This window comes from Cupressus sempervirens, chromosome 9 (genome assembly GCF_028749045.1).
Source record: "Cupressus sempervirens isolate cs-2001-9-10 chromosome 9, ASM2874904v1, whole genome shotgun sequence".
Lineage (NCBI taxonomy): Eukaryota > Viridiplantae > Streptophyta > Pinopsida > Cupressales > Cupressaceae > Cupressus > Cupressus sempervirens.
Window position 1 is genome coordinate 67,756,460 of NC_143126.1, and position 21,347 is coordinate 67,777,806.

Sequence of the window (21,347 nt, forward strand, 5' to 3'; positions counted from 1 at the left end):
TACACCAAACAAGGCAAGAAGACACTAAGAGATCTAACCTTATGATATGAACTCCAAACCAATATAATATAAATCATGCAAAGATAAATTACAAGGTAAAAGATAATGTCAAATAACAAATCTAACACCAAATTAGAGGTTGAATCACAAAATGAAAAGATGAATCTAACACCACAAAAGAAAGAGTTGACACTGTTGCATTAACCAAAAAATGTAGGGTACGAAATGTGAATCAAAGGAAATAAAACCTAATTTCATCACATAACCTAATCAGATATATATATATATATATATATATATATATATATATATATATATATATTAGTGCTAACCAAATCAACAAGGAGCACTAAAGAAAGAGAGATCTAGGAAGTATAGAGGAATGATATCCAATTCCTTAAAAATCCTCTGTGTGTGTGTGTGTGTGTGTGTGTGTGTGTGTGTGTGTGTGTGTGTGTGTGTGCATGCGATGAAAGCTAGATATACATAGATACGCTAATAGGATAAGGAAAGTGAAGGAACATGCTTTTGAAGTAATTTTTTTTGCTTGTTCTTCTAACTAAAATGAGTGGGAGATGTTGGATCTAACCCTAAAACTATGTAACAGATGAAATCCATAAATGTCTCAAAAAATTGGCAGGGTTGAACTAGTGTATCAAGGGAAAATTGGTTTATCAGGGGTGCAGTGTGACCCTAGTTGACTATGTTCAATGTGGATTTTGATGTTGTAGTTTCAAAGAAAGATAAAAATAGTACTTTGATTTGCAACTTGTTCATCAATTCGATATATGTAATTTGCAATAAAAAGGCTTTTTTGTTGTTCAAGAGTGCACTATGACCCTGGTAATTTTTTGTACAAACCCTTGGGGATGTCTCGGGACTCCAAAATAGTTCTCAAGATACGAAAATCATGTCTAAATTCTAAGGAAATCTTGTTTTAGTCCAAGGAGTAGATTCCAAGTAGATAGATGGATGAAAAGGAAGGACCAAGGGGAAATAAATCTTACATTGATCTTAGCACCATGGAAATAAAAGCATCAAAGAGGATGTATTAGGTTTTACCCCAATTTCACCTAGAAGAAATGACAAAAAAGGGAAGAAGATACGAAAAAGAAATAGAGATTAATGATCTCGCATTAAATAGCTATTAAACCTTCATTAAATTGGAGTTCTTCCAATTTAAGATGGTACAACTTTGTCCCATATCACCACTCCAATTATCTCTTACTATACTTCCTTCTAGCATTTCCACTCTTTGAATCTTTTCTACGTTTTACACTATCTTTACTCTTTTCATGATCTCTCATTATTCCTTGTTGAAGTTTGTCTATATTTTTGACATCACCTCATACAACATCATACTAAGAATTTCCCAAAAAATTCCCAAGAATTTTGACTACAATACTAAGACTTGTCCCACAGTGGAGTCGTCCACCTCTAAATAAATGTATACATGATTTTCTTATTAACACATATGAACTTATGCAATCAAAATCTTCCTTCAATTAATTATAGAGAGTGATTCATAATCTACCTCTAAGATATTCAAAGTTATCTTGTGGTAGTGACTTGTTAAATATATCAGTAACCTATTCTTTAATAAGCACATACTCAAACCTTATGTCTTTGTCTTGTACTTTTTCTCTTTGAAAATGATACTTTATGGCTATATTATTTTTATTTGAATGCATCAATGGATTCTTGGAAATACTTATTTCACTTTCATTGTCACAATTCAAATAACTAGTTATGAAAACTTTTTATGGATCCCTTTATTAATTTTCTTTATCCATATTGTATGTTGACAATTAATAGTACTAACAACATCTTATGTCTCTTATGTAGATTTTGAAATGAAAATTTTCTTCTTTCTTGTCCATAACAAATTAATCTTTTACCAATAAATAATTCTTTTTCTATCATCAACACTACCTATCTAATGAGTACTAGTGAAAATAATCAAACTAAAATCTAAATCTCAATCCTTTACATACCATAGTTGTTGGACTAACTGCAAACATTCCCCTTTAAGATTTGTGATATCACTTAACCAACTCCTTTGTTCTATAAGTCTAGTGGTTGTATCAGGAATTAAAAGGTTGTTCTTTTGGTACAATGACAACTCTAGATTGTAACAAGTGGTATCAAAGCTTGGTCATAGGTTTGAATCACCTCGGGTAACACTAAGGGGTGATTTTTGGACTGACCACCAACATTCCACTTTGAGATTCATGACATGACTTAACCAGCTCTTGTATTCTATAAGACTACTGGTTGTATCAAGAATTGAAAGGTCTATCTTTTGGTGCAACTCCAACTCTAGATTATAACAATAGTCTATAATATTTTTTTCCTTTGATATATCTAAATATTCTCTTTACATCAACCATATGTGATTCTTTAGGATTTGAAGAAAACCTTGCAACTACAATAGTTCTACATGTGTAGTATCTAGTCTACTATGAATAACATATTGTGATTTACCAATAATTGATATGTATAAGGTTTCATTTAACTCTTTATAGTTATCCTCCCTAAATAATTTATAGCTTCTAGTCATACATGTGTTCCAACTAGTCTGGAATGATATAGATACCTTTCTTCATCTGATGTAATTGAGTTCCAATAGAAAAATTGATCTCTCCTATCGCTAACATCTCAAAATATTTTCTCATTTCCTCTCCAAATGATCTTCTCAATTCATCACTTCAACCAAATATTATATCATAAACAGATATTTTAACAATCAATTTTTTCTCTCACTTTTAGACTTAAGATACACATTTCTATTATTATTGGTTTTAGTGAATCCTTTTTGCATAAGAGAGGCATGCTATATTTTATACGATTCTCTTCATTCTTGTTTCAATCCATACAATTCATTATGCTAATTATATGCCATGTCCAAGTACTTTTTTTAGTAGAAAAACCTTTAGGTTGTTCAATGTAAACTGCTTCTGAAACTCCATTCAGATATTTATATTTCACATCCATTTGATATACCCTGTATCCATTATAAGAAAAATATTCTATAATTATTTTAACACCTTTATGTCTAGCAATAGGAGCAAAATTTTTGCATTAATCAAGACCTTCCTCTTGTGCATTTTCTTTGCAAACAAAACTTTCCTTATTTATTATCACCTCTCCTTTCTTTTTCAGCTTGTTCCTAAAAATCCACTTAGTACCTATAAAAAAAATTCAATAGGCTTGCACACTATATTTCATGTTATATTATATTCAATTTGATCTAATTCCTCTTTAATTGCATTAATTCAATCATCACCCTCCAATGTATTTTTAACAATCTTAGGTTCAAACTCATAAAGTAAACATGTAATCTCCCATGCCATATTTCTTGTTAACACATCACACTAGGTATAATATTTCATGGAAGAGTTGGGACACTCATAAACTATAAAATATCTATATACACATAGCTAGAGTGTCATTCATCTTGCTAAGATTATTATTTTTATGAATAGTTCCTTCTCTATTAATTAACTATTAAAGTTTCATATTTACAAAAAAGAGGTTGGAGGATACAAGATCTCCTTATGAGAGTTCTTACATTCAAATACAAAACACATACAAAAAATTTACCATTTCAATTTTGAATGATTCATGGTTAAATCTAGAAAGGATACATACATATGAAAATTTAGGATAAATATTTGCAAAGATAATGCCAAGGGATAATTTGAACTCCTCTTTATCTTTGATTGGTTTTCTAGACTAACAATAATAAATGAAAAATTGAGTCTAAGTATGTCAATCTAGTGATATCTTGAAGGATAGTGATTTGGACATAGGATAAGTCTCCTAGTAGGAGGTGGTTTAGTGTGTAGCTTGATCAATCCCCTAGTGGGAGATTGTGAATTTGCAATGACTGATTAGGAAAGTACTTACACATTTCATAAGGAATGTGGTTAACTTATCAAACATTTTTGAGTTGAATCATAAAACATTTCTCAATGTTGATTCATCAAGTATGTTTAGAGTTAACTTTTTAAGCTAACACAAGTCATGAAATATAGCTTCTTGGAATAGTTTTGAGTTTTTAGGGAGATTGAAGATTCAAATAGGTTGAAGTTATTAGATAATAATATTGGACTCTCTATTTTCTAGACATAGTCCAAGATTGGGCTCACCACTTTAAACTTTTATGTCTTCTATTCCATTTATTTGTTATGTATTTCTTTGTTTTATTTACATGTAACTATTTTTATGTCAAAATAATCCTAATAGTATGTTGTGGTGAACATGATCTTACCTAATTTAAATTCCATGTTGACTCCTCCACCCTCACTACAATAATATTCAATGAAAAGTACCTACCTCTTACAAGTCAAATGCAAGGCACATCAGAAGAAATGATTGTAACATGAAAAATGACATCTTTGATGTGAACCCTGACCTTGAAGCCCTAGAAAATTTTTTATGTTACTACATAAGTTTTAATGTAAAGACATCATAATGGAGGAGAACATGAAACTTAATAATGATTTCTAAACTTGAATGCATGAATTATTGATTAAAAACTTCCTGTCAAATCCCTTGAAGATGCTTGACTTAATTCTCAATAGGGGATGATACTTAAGTTTCAATTCATCATTGATAGGTTTGTTCAAGTGAGAAAGGGAGTTGTATCCATATACATATCACACCATTTTTTATTTTATTTTTAGTCATGTATGACATCAAAGGTCACTTTAGTGCCAATCACAAAGTTGACTACATTATGATCTCATAATTGGGGCCAAAATATCTCGACAAGTTCCCTAGCCATGCTAGTCCAAGCATTTAAATTCATAAAATGGAATTTGAGGATAGGATTGTACTAAGCCTCTAAAAAAAATCTTGAGATAAATAGAAATCAAGAAAAAGACATGAACATGAAGCACAATCACCAAAGTGAACCCAAAATTAGTGTAGTTATAGAAAGATACAATTTATACCACTGTAGAGAGAATATTTTACTATAAATCTTTGGCTTGAAGGAAAAGGGAAATATCAATAGATATTTTGTGTTTGTACATATATCTTGAAAGTGTTCTTTCTTATGAATAATTCATTTTTTTATTCTTTGATAAGCCATGTTCATGAATAGTCTAAAATCATGCTATCATGTGCTCTTTAATGAGAATCAAAAAATAAATGTGCTACTTCATTATTAACATTAAATATCCCTTAGCATATCATAGGTTAGTATGATTTTAAATATTTCTTTATTTTTCCTTTCCTTTGACAAGCCTTAAAATTCACAAAATGTTATACAAATAGCTAACTTCTAAAATTTTGAAATTGTAATCAAGTACAAACCACATTTCACATTCGTAAGATTTTACATTGTTTATGTAAGTATAAAGGTGTGTGCGAATCTAACCATCAATGTCTAGATAGTGGGCCCTCAAGCATAAAGATAATTTTCTTGTCCTACATTGTTATAGAAGGACATATTTTTTTTATCTTACAATAAAACATGCAAATATCTGGTGGGAAAATTACAATACTGTAATGAACAAAAAGTTGGAGTTTTTTCGCTCTACTAGGGTTTTCTTGCTTCATGCGAACTTGCAATTTTTTTTGCGTATGGCCTTTCGCTTGCACTCCCCTCCTATCGGCACTTGTCATACCGCATTTACTACAAGAGCTTGAGGTTAGGATATAATGATTCCGGCCAACGGTGAACTAGTTGTTTCTGGTGTTCACGCTGCTTCTTCAGACAGCCATAGCACCGCCACAGAACAAACGCCCGCGCAAGTTTGTCCCGAAGGTTTTCCACAAGGTAATCCTAATATTGTCCTTCCTTTGCAAGAATTTGATGTTGCATGTGACTGGTTAGAACAACATACCTTGATAGGGTATTTTGTTGGTAGGACCCCCCCTGAAGCTATGCTCAGAGAATGGGTCAACAAAAGCTGGACTCCTCATGGCGTCTACCTTGACGCTGTGCAAAACCTTACCAAAGGCATTTTTTTATTTCACTTCGCTAACCTGTCGCATGCTGACGTGGTTTTTACCAATGGCCCTTGGTCTGTGCGTTCCTCTGTTCTTGCTTTTCAGAAATGGTCTCAAGACTTCTCTATCTCGGACGATAAAAAGCTTAGGGTTCCTGTTTGGGTTGAATTCCCAGGTCTACCCTTGCCCTGCTAGCCTTTTATTGAGTCTATTACCCAAGCCCTTGGCAAAGTTGTTACCAAGGAGCCAGAGAAAGTTTTTACTGCTCACCCTCAGTGACATGTTTGCATTGAAGTTGATCTTTCTAAAGATCTCAAGGATTCGGTGGAAATCCAGATTGGCGCTCAAACTTTTGCACAGAAGGTGCTTTACTTGAACCTACCTAACACCTATTATAGGTGCCAGTCTATGGAACACAAGATCAGGGACTGCCCTTTGGCCACGCCTAGGGTCAAACCCCAGCCTAAAGGGACACCTGTCAAGTAGGTCAAAGGAAAAAAAGAAGAATGGGTTACTGTTGGGTGCAAAGGCAAGCCTGCCTTGAATCCTTCGGCCCCCAAGCCATCCTATGCGGCCATAATCGCGATTCCTCCTACTTCCATCGAAGTGTTAGCGCCTGCTAGCGTGGAGACACCAGTGGCTTTTGTTGTACCAGTTTCGGTTCCGCAGGTTTCAAACCCTATTGGCTTGCAGGGGATTAAGGCAGCCGCCAGGACCTCGTCCTTAGCTGGGGCTCGTTCTCCTCTTGCAGTCTCTTCCATAGTACCACTAGCAACAAGGCGTTCTCGTAGTCCTCCTAGATGTGCAGAGATATCAGGGGTCAAATGATAGGCTGTAAGTCCAAATGACTTCCCGTCCCTTTCACCCAGTTTCTACCTTTTTGCAGAATAGTTACTCCTCTCTCGAGGACGAGGATGATATGGAAGAGTTTTCATGAAATTCCTCTCTTGGAATGTTCGAGGTCTTACAGACCTCCCCAAAAACCTCTATGTCTGGGATACCCGTCATAGACTTGGGAATTTAGATTTTCTTTGCCTGCAAGAAGTTAAGATTTTTGGTTTCATGCTTTCTGCTGCATGCCGCATCATTTGGCAGGATAGCATCATGTTTTCTTCTTAGCATGAAGTTGGCCGAGGTGGTGTAGTTACTCTCCTATCACCTCGCCTTCATTCTACTATTATTTCACACGGTTTTGACCCCACACATAGTATTATTTGGCTTTTTCTTTCCATCAAAAGTCATTCTTTTGGAGTCATTAATGTTTATGCCTCCAATGATGTTGTGGAAAGGGTACAAATGTGGGTTTGGCTTGCTAACAACCTGCCGCCAGCTACTTGGGTCCTGTGTGGGGACTTCAATATGGTTGAAGTGGCCTCTAACAAAGATGGCATTCTACCTTTCCATTGGATAGCTGGGGAAAGAGAAGCCTGGTTTTACATGCGTCATAAATTGGGCCTCTTTGATCCCAATACTAGCCGTCATCATGATAATGAGGCTTGGCACACTTGGTCCAATTTTTGAGCTGGTCCTGACCACATATTGAAACATCTTGATCGTGCTATGATCTTGGCGCAAGCTTTTTTTTATTTTTCTAAATATCGTGATCTACCTGTCATTCCCCTGACAGATGTGACATTGTCAAACCACTATCTCATTTATTTTGGCATTTCTTGGCAAACAGTTGTCCCCAAAGTGGTTAAGTCTCAATTCCTCCTCAACACGTCTGTTCTATTGCATGCCTCCACCATCTCCCACATACAACGTGTCTAGAATTTGGAACCACGTCCACATTCCCATCGAGGTTAGATTCAATGGTGGAATGATGCCATTACCAGAACGGCTAATTTTTTGCATATCTATGAGCGTCAACTGGAAATTTTCAAAAAATGTTCTTATGAAGCCAACACCCTTGCCCTCAAAAAATCTTCTGAAGTGCTCACATTCAACCTCTTTGATGTGGATCTGCAACTTCCGCTTGCCAAGCTTCGCCATGAAAAGAAAATTGTTGATAACTATGCTACCCGAGGAGCTCAAATCAAAGCCCGTCTCCACTAGTTGGAGGTTGGCGACAAAGCCTCGAAGGAGTTCTTCCAGGCTCTCCAAGCCCGTCATACCAATATTGGGATTAAAAAGATAAAACAGGGAACTGATGTTCTTTCCAATCTGCCAGACATCCTGCAAGCTTTTGTTCTTCACTATGAGAATGTATTTGCTTCGTAGGGCCATTCGGTTGCTTAGGAGGAGGCTCTCAGAAAGTGTATTACTATTACTCCAAACTGCCTCGCAGTTGAGCAACGCGCTTTCTATGAGCAACTTCTTTCCCTTTGAGACCTTAAAGAGGTAGCTTACTGTAGGGCCCATTTGCCGTTACACCAAAAGCCATGAACATAATTAACCACCTGTGGGCAGGGGAGCGTGTCACATCACCCAACACTTACTCCATGGTGGATGACAAATCCCCTGGGTTTGATGGATTTCCTTGTGAATTTTACAAACATCTTTGGGAGCAAATTGGTCCTGATCTGCACAAAGTTTATCTTGAAGAATACCATTCTAAAAGCTTAGGAGTGATCATAAATAAAGGCAATATTAAATTCATAGCTAAAGGTGGTGATCCTGAGGACATCTGCAACTAGAGGCCCATCACCCTACTGAATGTGTCTTATAAAATCATTGCTAAGGTGCTCTCTCTCAAAATTCACCATATGCTTCCTCTAATTGTGCGGCCTGAACAAACTGGCTTCATCAAATCTAGGTATATTCTTGACAACATCATTATTGTCTGGGAAGGTATGGAATGGGCCCATAAGTCCAAGTAGCAGGCTATCTTTTTAAAGATAGATTTTGCTAAAGCCTATGATCGCATTGAATGGCCTTTCATTTTGGCTATGCTTCAGGCTCTGGGTTTTGGTCCCAATTTCATTCAGTCTGTGGAGATGCTCTTTGGTGACGCTAATGCTTGCATCACCATCAATAATTCACAATCTAAAGCTTTTGGACTTTTTCGTTCCATTAGACAAGGTTGTCCATTAGCTTCAGCACTTTATGTCCTTGCTCCCGAAGGTTTTGGTTATTTACTTGCTCACTCTGTGTCTTCAAGGCTGATCCGTGGCATTTCCTTGCCTGATTCTTCCTCCTAGTTAGTCAATGGTCATTTTTCTAATGATTCTTTTCTTACTCTTCTTGAAGATGAAGAAAACATCAAAAATGCTTTAAATTGTCTTGACACTTTTTGTCAAGCCTCTGGCTCTGCCATTCAATGGCATAAAATGCTCTGTTACCGACAGTCTTTTTTGCCAGCTCCACCTTGGCTCAGCCAATTCCAATGGAAATAGGTTACTCATGGAGAAATTTTCCACTTTCTTGGCATTCCCTTTGCTTTCCAAGCTTTCCCTATGGAACTTTGGAATGTTGTGCGTACAAAGATTACCAAAAAGCTTGATTATTGGATCACTAAGCCGCTTTCTCTTGTTGGTAAATTCCATATTTGTTCTAAGGTTTTGGCTGCCACCCATGTGTTTTATTCTTCTTGTTGGGCCCCCTTCAAAGCTTCCTATCTCAAATTAGAATGTTTGCTAAGAGATTTTATTTGGGCCTCTGCTTCTGACCATCATGGTTTTCACAGAGTTGCTTAGGATTTCTGTTGTCTCCCAAGGGAATCTGGGGGTCTCGACCTGCTTTCCACTCGAAAGCAGGGCCTTTCCCTCTGTGCTAAATGGATTATCAGAGCTATTTTTGGAGATGAAGCCTGGAAAATTCTTGTCAGGCATTGCATCTCTTCAGGCTTCCCTACTAACAGACTAGCATGGAAGGGGATTGGTTTTCAGACCCTTCTCATTATGCGTGAACCAATGGTCATACAGGGCTCTTTCATTATAAAGAGCATCTGAAAAGCCTGGGAAGCTATTAAACCTTGGTTTCATTGGGCTGGTAATGAGTTTTGCAATGGGTTGTCCTTAAATTAGTAGAACATTTGGTGGTCTCTCCTATTTGCCTTCCAAGGTATTCCTCTTGCCAAGACTCAAGGTGCCAGTGCTCTGCATTTCTATAAACATGGCATTCACACTACTAAGGACATTTTTTCAAGAGTCACCATGAATTTTAGGTCTTGGGAGGATATGCAAGTTCAATACCACCTTGTACGTGCTGATTGCCAGACTTATGAGCTTTTGTTGTCTTCCATCCCTGTGCACTTACTTCATAAAGTGGGGATCCAGTCTGTTTGACCTTGGTGGTATGATTGGAAGTGGTTCCTTGCCACTCCATTTACCAATTATAAGCCCAATATGGGATACAGATGGCTTTCACCCCACCTTTTGATGGTGGAGACACTTAATCAACGATGGCATTTGCATTCTTCGTGTTCTCACTGGAGAAAACGGTTCAACACCATTTGGAGTGTCATTACAGAACCTAATATTTCTCACTTTGCTTGGTGCCTTGCTTTCCAAGGTCTTCCCCTGGGGCCTCGACTCAAACACATTGGGGTTCTTGATCCCAGATACCCCTTTTGTGGCCAACCTGAGTCCTTTTTGCATATTTTTTGGTTTTGCAAACGTGCTCAGAATTATTGGCACTGGATCCATGATTTTTTCAAGCCTTTCAGGCCCGAACCTTTTTCATGGCACATGATCCTGCTGGGTGATTCCCCTAGATTTCCTTGAAAGTTTTCCTAGATTTGGCATACTTTCAGGATGTAAATTTTGTTTTCTCTATGGAAAGATAGGAATGCAGTTTTATTCACTCACAGTTTTTTGGATGTTAACATTGCAATGTAGACTAAGGCATGCATTTGTAACAATGTCATTATGTAAATACAGGTGCAAGCTAATAAAGTTTCCCTGGAGGTTGCCCACTTACAAGAGTTGTTAAACCATTGGGGCAATGCTCCTTGTACCATTGCTAGAGTGCCTCCAGATGCCTTGGCTGATGCCTCCTCATCGCGCGGTTGTCATTTCAGATGCCAATCCTCTAGTAGCCATTCGCACACGCTGCACTCCCAAGGTCCTCGCCACCGCTCTCCCAGCGGTGGTCATGGTGATTTGAGGCGTCGCTCTACTTCCCCACTACATGGTGGTTCTGGCTGGTCTCCGGCTCCTCCCCCTGGACGGGCACACTCTAGCAAGTTTCCCCGGCTGGCCTTGGGAATTTGTCCTCTGCGTCCAGACAAGAAGGATGCAGAGACTACAACTACCCCAGATCCTGCGAATGCTGCTGATGGCTAGACTGTTCCTAGTCTGCCTCACAATCCCACTGATGCGTGGGAATTTCCTAATAAAGATGATCCTCCTCCCTCTGCTAGTACTACCTTGGCAGCATGAGGTTGTTTTAAAATGGGTTTTTTTTTTGATGAATAGTTTTTAGTTGTTGGCTATGGCCATGTTGTTTGCTTCGGCTTCGGCTGACTGAACTCATTCACAGGGTGATCCTGTATCCCCGGGCCCTTTTTTGTGAATTTTAATCTTAGTAAATTTTTTTAATTGAAAAGGACTATTCATCAAAAAAAAGTGGATACATCTGTCACCATAAATGGCCATTCATCTAGTAGTGATGTTGAATGATTTTAAATAAAGTCTAAGGAGAGAATAATTCTTGTTGAGTCCAAGGACTTGACATAACAATCTAGCTGGGACTGTTATTATGATCTTAGTTAAAGATATTTCAGCCTAAAGATTAATATTTTTTTATAAAATCTTCATTGGAAAACAAACTCAAAAATGAATGAAACTTTATAATAAAGGATGAAATATAAGTATACATTCAACAAAGAGAAAATATATCTATCATCATAAATAAACACTTGATATACAGTGAAGTTGAATGACCCTTATAGAAAACTTAGTAATGCTATCAAATTTTGCCTCTAAGAGCTCATTCTTCTTAATCAAAATAGTGATGGTCTCCTCCAACCTAGCCATATCTAGGTTCCCTTGGTATTTATCATTGTTCCCCAAGGTACTCACCTCCATCTAGACATCACTCCCCCTGGCATTCTCCTCCTTTTGATTAGAACCTCCCATAGGAACACCCCCTTGAGTCTTGCTATTCAAATTACTAATTCTAGCAGGAGACATAACTATGCATTATACTCCCATAACCCCTTCCTTACAAGACTTTGGTGTGTTTCCTTCAATTTTAATTGTATCAGACACCCAAGAGGATAAAGGGTTTTCCTATCTCCCTCCCATAACCTCCTCATCCTTCCCTTCACTACCAATATCTTCCCCTTGGTGTTCATCATAATTCCTCCTAGTGGCTTTCCTTTTAGGTCTATGGCCAGTTTTCTATCCATATCACATCTTGACAATTAATAGAACTGACAACATATTTTTCCCCTTAAGTAGGTTGTGCACATTGTTTCTTCCATCTTGTCCATTACACTAATCTTTCACCAATAAATAATAATTCACCACTTTTTTTTTCTATAATCAACACGACCTACCCACTGAGTTGTTGGAGTTTTAGGTGATTCTACAACACCCCCAGGATCAAATGAAAGACCAAGATAACTTCCACAAGAGATTGGCAAGAAAATTGCATGAAGATGCAAGAATGCTATTACTGATAATGGACTTGATTGACATCCAATTGATTGATTTTAAATGTACATAATAGGCCTCCTTATATAGGAGAGGTAATAATAGACAATTATAAGGAGAAGATAAGCTATTGCCCACACAAGGTGGAATCGCATGTCCACCAAAGGTGAATCATCCTCCATTATGAAATGAAGTATGTACAATGATGAGGATGATAATGTGATAAGTGCACTAAAGGTGGAATGAGATAACAACTATGACCACCTAGAGTGGAATTCTCATACACCATGTTTTTAATTGAGGTGCAAACTCCTAAGTGTATCAATCAAAAACTACTATGAAATGCATTATCCTAAGTAAGCTTAAGTAAGTGTAATTAGTGAATATTTAATTACACCAACACCCCCCCTTAAGTGCAACTTAGGGGAATGCACTTAAACTCACAATGCAAGATGGGTCCGAGCTACTAGGCCATTTTGGGTACCCATGTCCAATATGCAATTCAATACATGAAATGTAATCTCTCATAAAGTGGAGAAAGAGAGAAAACCTCATGGCAAAAAACCTCCCCCAAAAAGAAAGATGAAAATAATATGCATGGATGGATGGAGTACTGAAGACCCCCCAAAAATTGCATACATCATGTATATACAAAGAATGATCCCCCATAGGAAGGAATTAAGGAGACATGATATCCCCCCTATAATGAAGAAGCTCCAATATAAATGAAGAGTACCTGCAAGAAAAATATAATCCAACATGTCTACAAGAAACATGTCTCTCCTTAGGAAGAGATAAATACATGAAAAGATGAAGAAGCCACTCCATGTAAAAAGTGAGGAAGGAGGAAGAAGTTCTCCATGTATGCATCTCTAAAGACTGAATAGGTCTCTACAAGCTCAAAGATTCTATCACACCATCAAGTTGACCTATGAGATGTCAAAAATCAAGAGGACATGAAGTGTTGGGAATTCCAATCTCCAAAGAAGGTGAAAAATTATCTCAAAGAGAAACCCCCTCATATGTATTAACCAAATCTACATTATGAGACTCATTTCAAAGAGCATCTAGGAATTCATTCCACATTGCAAGATCTGAAGCATAAAGATCATCATGTTGAATAATAGAACTCATGTTTGAAGAAGCATGAGGTGGAGGAGTAGGAAGTTCAACACCTGTCTTAGGAAAAAAATGATTCAAGTTTCCAATGTTCTGCTCACATGAATTATTCACCCTTGATAAAGGGTTAGGTACATCATGAATATCATCATCATTATCAACAAAATGTGCAAAAGAATACAAGTGTGATGTATGATCAACAACTCCCATAGCAATGACATCTCTAGTCTCCATGTCCCTAATATAAACATAATCAGGAGTGAACTCAATGATTTTACCTTTTGCCCCATCAGTAATTTGGTAAATGAAAAGGAGATTAGTGGTCAACGACGGTACACAAAGAACATCATTAAATGTACCCTCTCCCATAGGAATAGAACCTTTCCCACAAACATTCATGTATGTATTATTACCCATCAATATATGTGGAGAAGTAAAAGGCTCAATAGAAAAAAACATATCCATAGAAGATTCCATATGATGTGATGCACCTGAATCAATAAGCCATTTACCTTGCTCAGGATGTGTGGAAGCAATGAGTGCTTGTCCTTTACCTTTGGATAATTATGTTGATGTAGAAGTTGTCTAATATTGAGAAGAAGGAAAAGACATTGATGAGGGCAACTAGATATTTTTCTTTTAAAGAATGTGAGTGAGGTCATCAATCTTCTTATGAAAATATTTATGCTCATCATGTCCTAGCTTTTTGCAATAAACACATTTATCTCTCTTTCTTATAAATGTTTCCTCTCTTGAAGAGGACTTGGATTCAATATTATGTTCTGAAGGAGAGTCATCACCTTTTTCAAGGTGCTTAGGATCCTTGTGTTGTTTGTTTCCCTTTCCTTTGGGAGCCTTTCGAGAGGAGTCATTTGCAACCAATGCGTGATACTTCGAAGGCTTCAACTGACATATGTGCTAAATTTACTTGTTCCCTTGTGAGCTAAGCTACAAATTCATCAAAAGAAGGAATTTTGTATGCACTACCAAGAGCATCCATAGTAGAATAGAATGTGGAAAAAAAAGATTCAATATTCAAGACCTAGCTTGGAAAGAATAGATAATATCAATTTCCCATCATCTTTAGTAATACCACAATTAGAAAGCTCCAACCTAATGGAATCGAACTTAGAGAAAAAGTCTTGAATATTGTCAAAATCACATAGACTTATACCTATAAGCTCATTCTCAAATTTGAATTTTCTAATTCTATCAGGTTTACCAAAGATTCCTTCCAATGTAGTTCAGGCATCATGAGGATGTGTGCAGGATGCAATATGATATAGAAAATCATGAGAGATGGTAGATCTAAGAGAGCCAAGTGCTTTATACCTTCTATCAAACCATTTTTTTCTTTTTGCAACACCTGTAGCTAGTTCTAGAGATCCTATTCAAGAATCATTCTAAGCAATCCAATATTCATCAACTAATTAGAAACAACTTGTTTCCATTCATGATGGTTATATGGAGTGACTAATGAAACTTTTGAAAAATCCATAATTAACCCAAAGAATGACTAAAATCAACTGATAACTCCTTCAAATTACTGATTCAATTGAGAAAATTGAAATACAAGTATTCACCAAGTGCAAATATAGCCAAAAAAGAACTATTTTGGAAAGTGATATGTCCACTCCAAATCACTGAAATCTTATTACAGATCTGGAAAGTAGAGAAAATATTATGCACTTTCAAAAAAAATTACACCTAAAAGTGTTACTAGATGTGCCCAAATAGAGCCTTGAAAGTTGTAAAAAATGGGATTTGCGATTTTCAGAAAACTTTAGAGATAGAGATCCAAAATCACCTGCACCACTATGTAGGTTGTGAAATTCTACCCTAAAACAAAAAATAATTGTTTGGAAAAAGGAGTCTATATGAGAGAGCTATCACTATTTGAAAATTGCCTCTAAAATTGTTTTTTTCTGAATCACCGCCACCGCACCTTCAAAAATCAAGTGGCTCTAGATTTGGCCTTAGATGTCTAATTTGGATGAAACAAAATCTGATTTAGGGTTTTTTGAACCTCCTCTATATGATGCCAATGTCATATTTGCACGAACAAGCTCTAATTTTCATCTGCAATAAAAGATCACAAATACAACTCTCAAAACCTCCTCCAAATTGTGATGTCCAAATTGTCAATGTTGCACAAACAATAAGTCAAGCCAAGGTTGCACTTCTTGAGAAGAGTCCTTCACACCTTGAGAGCTCTAATACCATGTTAGATTTTTAGGTGACTATATAACACCCCCAAGATCAAATGAAAGACAAGGATAACTTCCACTAGAGATTGGTAGGAAAATTGCATGAAGATGCAAGAATGCTATTATTGATAATGGACTTGATTGAAATCCAATTGATTGATTTGAAATGTACATAATAGACCTCCTTATATAAGAAAGGAAATAATAGACAATGATAAGGAGAAGATAAACTATCACTTGCACAAGGTAGAATCACATGTCCCCCGAAGGTGGATCATCCTCCATTATGCAATGAAGTTTGTGCAATGATGAGGATGATAATGTGATATGTGCACTAAAGGTAGAATGAGATAACAACTATGACCACCTAGAGTGAAATTCTTGTACACCATGTGTTTAATTGAGGTGCAAACTCCTAAGTGTCTCAATCACAAACTACTATGAAATGCATTATCCTAAGTAAGCTTAAGTAAGTGTAATTAGTTAATATTTAATTACACCAACATTAGTTAAAACATTCAAATTGAAATCTCAAACTTCTACATAGCATATTCTATAATATTTTGTTCCTTTGAGATATCTAAAGATTATATTTACATCAACCATATGTGATATAAATAGAATTTGAAGAAAACCTTGGAACTACAATAACTACATGTGTATTATCTAGTCTACTATGAACAACATATTTTAACTTACCAATCATTGTTCTATATAAGGTTTCATTTACCTCTTCGAATTTATCTTCATTAAATAATTTCTAGATTTTGATCATAAGTGTTCACACTAGTCTATAATATTTCATCCCAAAAGTCTTCATTATCTCCTTGAAATACTCTAATTGAATTATATAGATACCTTTCTTCATCTAAAGTAATTTAATTCCAACAAAAACTTTGATTGCTCCTATCATTGACATCTCAAACTCTTTTCTCATTTCCTCAACAAATGACCTACTTAATGCATAACTTCCACCAAACATTATATCATCAAAAAATATGTTAGCAATCAGTAGTTTCTCATCACTTTTAGACTTGAGATACACATTTCTATTATCACTTGTTTTAGTGAATCCTCTTTTCATAAGATAGTCATGAAGTGTTTCATACCATGCTCTTGGTGCATGTTGTAATCCATAAAATTCTTTATGCAACTTATAAATCATATCTTTACCTCTTTCACCTAAAAAATCTTCAAGTTGTTCAATGTAAACTTCTTCTTTTGAAACTCCACTTAGACATGAAGATTTCACATCCACTTGATATACATTATATCATTTATAATAAGCATATTCTATAAATATTTAAACACCTTTATGCCTAGCAATAGGGGAAAATTTTTTTCCATAATCAAGACCTTCCTCTTATGCATTTTCTTTGCAAACCAATCTTTCCTTATTTATTATCACCTCTCATTTCTCATTTAGCTTGTTCATAGAAATCCACTTAGTATCTATAAAAAATTGGTCAATAGGTTTGAGAATTAGATTTCATGTTATGTTCTTTTCAATGTGATCTAGTTCCTCTTAATTGCATTAACCCAATCATCATCCTTCAATGCATCTCTAACAATCTTAGGTTCAAACTCATAAAGTAAACATGTAGTTTCCCTTGCCATATTTCTTGTTAGTACATCACACTAGGTATAATATTTCATGAAAGATTTTGGACACTCACATACTATAAACTATATATAGATAGATAGCCAGAGTGTCATTCGTTTTGGTAAGGAATTTTTTTTAATGAATAGTCTCTTCTCTATTAATTAAATATTAAAGTTGCATATTAACAAAAAAAGGGATAGTGGATAAAAGATCAGCCTGCAAGAGTTATAACATTCAAAGAAAAAAAAACATACAGTTGTTTTACCATTTCATTCTATCAATTTTGGATGATTGATAGTTAAAGCTCGAAAAGATATAGATAGATGACAATTCAGGATATATATTTACAAAGACAAGGCCAAGGGAGAAGTTGAACTCCTCTTCAGCTTTGATTGGTTTTCTAGACTGAAAATAATAAATTAATAATTGATTCCAAGTGCATTAATCCATTGGGAGCTTCAGGGGTAGCCGTACGGATATAGGATGAGTCTCCTGGTAGGAGCTGATTTATTGTGGAGCTTGATCAGTCCCCAAGTAGGAGATTGTGAATTTTCAATGACTTATCAGGAAAGTATTGTACATTTTTCATAAGGCATGTGGTTAACTCATCAAACATATTTGAGTTGAATCATCAAACATTTTCCAAGGTTGACTTAGTTTTTTGAAAGAGAATATATAGTTTCTTGGAATAGTTTTGAGCTTTCATGGAGATTGAATATTGTAACAAGTTTAATTTACTAGATAATAATATTGGACTCTCTATTTTTTAGAAGTAGTCCAATATTGGGTTCACCACTTTAAATCTTTGTGTCTTCTATTTCATTTATTTGTTCGTTTTATTTGTTAGATTTACATGTAACTAATTTGTATCTCTAAATAATCCTAATGGTATGTTGTGTTGAAAATGATCTCACCTAATTTAAATTCCATGTTGACTCTTCCACCTTCACTACAATAATATTGAATGATAGAGACCTACCCCTTGCAAGTTAAAGGAAAGGCACATTAAAAGAAATGCTTGAAATGAAAAATAATGACTTTGGTGTGAACCCCAACCTTGAAGCCCAAAAAATATTTTGATGTTTCTTGATAAGTGCCAATGTACACACTTCATAATGAAGGGGAATATGAAACTTAATAAGGATTTCTAAACTTGAATGCCTGAATTCTTGATTACAAACTTCTCCACAAATTCCTTGAAGATTTTTGACTTAAGTCTAAATTGGGGATGATCCTTAATTTGAATTCATCATTGATAGATTTGTTCAAGTGATAAAGGGAGTTGTATCCATATACATCTTAAACCTTTTTCAATTTGATTTTTGGTTGTGTATGACATCAAAGATCACTTTTGTGCCAATCACAAAGTTGACTACATTATGATCTCATGATTAGGGCCAAAATAAATAGACAAGTGCACTAGTGGTGCAATGGCACCCATAAAAGAATTAATTTACCATCATTATGGTTTAATATTATGCACAAATGTAAGCATGAAATGCCTCATGGGTGAAGGAACCTGGAAGAATTAATATCTTATCATTATTATCTAAGTTGATGTACAAGTTTAATAGGTAATGTATCTTATAAAGAATCCTCAAACAAAAAGATTTTACACTATTTTGTAACTGAATGAGAATCAAATGAATGATCTTGGGGTAGTTGTAAAATAGTTTGTACACTGTTAAGATAGTCTTTAAAGGACATATCACAATGTAATGGAAGGGCATATAAGAGGATCGATAAGAGGGGAAAAGACAATAGGTTTGAAGAAGAGAGTAAATTGAGAAGAAACTCTGCTAGAGAGCCATACGTTTGTAATCTGTCATTAGTATATAATGGAAGTATGTTTTAGTTTTAATAATGTTTCAATCTTCTCTTTATCGATCTTTGTTATTACTTCCAAGTATTCAGTTATAATTCATTGGTTCATTGATAGAAAGAATGTTATAATAGTTTGGTTCGGATTCCAAGTTAAGGATAGTGAGTTTCATATTACCATTTTTTTTTTTTAAATTCTGATGCTCTGCATCAAACTGGTATCAGAGCTCAGAAGATTCTGAGCATGTAGATGGATAGAATCTACACCAGGCAGTGTTGGGTTGTTTTAGATTCTTATTTTGAGGTTTGTGGTTGTAGAATGTTGTCGGTTCGCTTAGCTGCAATGGGTGGATAGGATAGGTCTACCAAGGGATCATAGGAAATGATCCAGAGTCAAGGAGGATGGTACTTTGTGTGTCGCCAATAGACTTGGGAGAGAGGCATGATGGGAGTCCCAGGTGAGGGATAGGAGGTTTTGATGCAGCATGGACGAGTGGATTGTGTAATGGCTAAGGTACCATTGGAGGCGACCAACATAACTCCATTGATAGGAGTCAGTTTAAAGAGATAAAGAAAGAAAAGGAGGCATTGAAGCAATGATGGTGAAGAGGCACAGATTCTCATCAATGCATTTCCATGAGGTCATGGAAAAATTTGAAGTTCGGGAGTATGGTGCAGGGGCACCTGCCTCTATTAATTTTATATTTTTTAAATTCATATCCGAAATGATTTATTTTTTAAGTCATTGGAACCATAATGTGAAATGGTATATTTATTATGTTATTGTAATTGGGACATATGAAATTTGTAATTAAAATCCAAATATGGATAGGAAGGGACACGAGAAGGTAAACAGTTGTAACGATTTTAGGTTGTCTTTAAAAGAAAGGCATTATTGTAATAGCAGAGAGAGATCGACAGAGTGGAATAAGGAATAGGTTGTGAGAGGAAAATTGGGCTCTCTGGTTTTAACCAGAGAGCCATTGATGTTTTGTTGACTTTGACATTAAATGACATGTATTTTTATTAAGTTTTTATGTTTCCTTTTGTCTACTTTTGATCTCTATTAGGAAGGTTATAACAGTGAACATGAATCGGTTTCTCTCTATTGTTATTTGCAAGAAATGTAAATGATTTGTTTTATGTCATGACAGTCCAAAGGAATGGTAATGGAAATGGTTTTATATAAAAAGATAATTAGATCATCTGATATGAAGATTACTCAATGCCCTCTCCTCATCAACTAGTCATGCTAGTCCAAGCACTTAAATCCATAAAATGGCCTTTGAGCATGGGATTGTACTAACCCTCTAAAAAACATTTTGAGATAAACAACAATCAAGAAAAAAAATATGAACATGAAGCACGATCACCAAAGTGAATCCAAAATTAGTGTGATTATAGAAGGATACAATCTATAGCACTATAGAGAATTTTTTTTTATGAATCTTTGGGGTAAAGGCAAAGGGAAATATTAAGAGATATTTTGTGTTTGCATGTATATATATTGAAAGTGTTCTTCTTTGTTATGAATAATTCATTTGTTTATTCTTTGATAAGTCATGTTCATGAATAGTCTAAAATCATGCTACGATATGCTCTTTGATAAGACTCAAACAATACATGTTGTGCTACTTCATTTTTAATATTAAATATCCCTTGCCATATCATTGGTTAGTATAATTTTAAGGATTTCTTTATTTTTCCTTTTCTTCCACAAGTCTTAAAATTCACAAAGTATCATACAAAGAACCAACTTCTAAAATTTTGAAATTGTAGTCAAGTACAAACCACATTTCACATTTGTAAGATTTTACATTGTTGATGTAAGTGTAAAGGTGTGTGTAAATCTAACCATCAACATCTAGATAGTGGGGCCTCAAGCATAAAGAACATCGGTTTGTCCGTAAATGTCTGTGTTTTTATCTTACATCTAAACATGCAAATATATGGTGGAAAAAATAAGAATGCTCTAATGAACAAGAAGTGGATATGTCTATCACCATAAATGGGCATTCATCTATTAGTGATGTTGGATGATTTTAAATAAAGTCTAAGGAGAGAATAAGTCTTGCTGAATCCAAGGCCTTGACATAA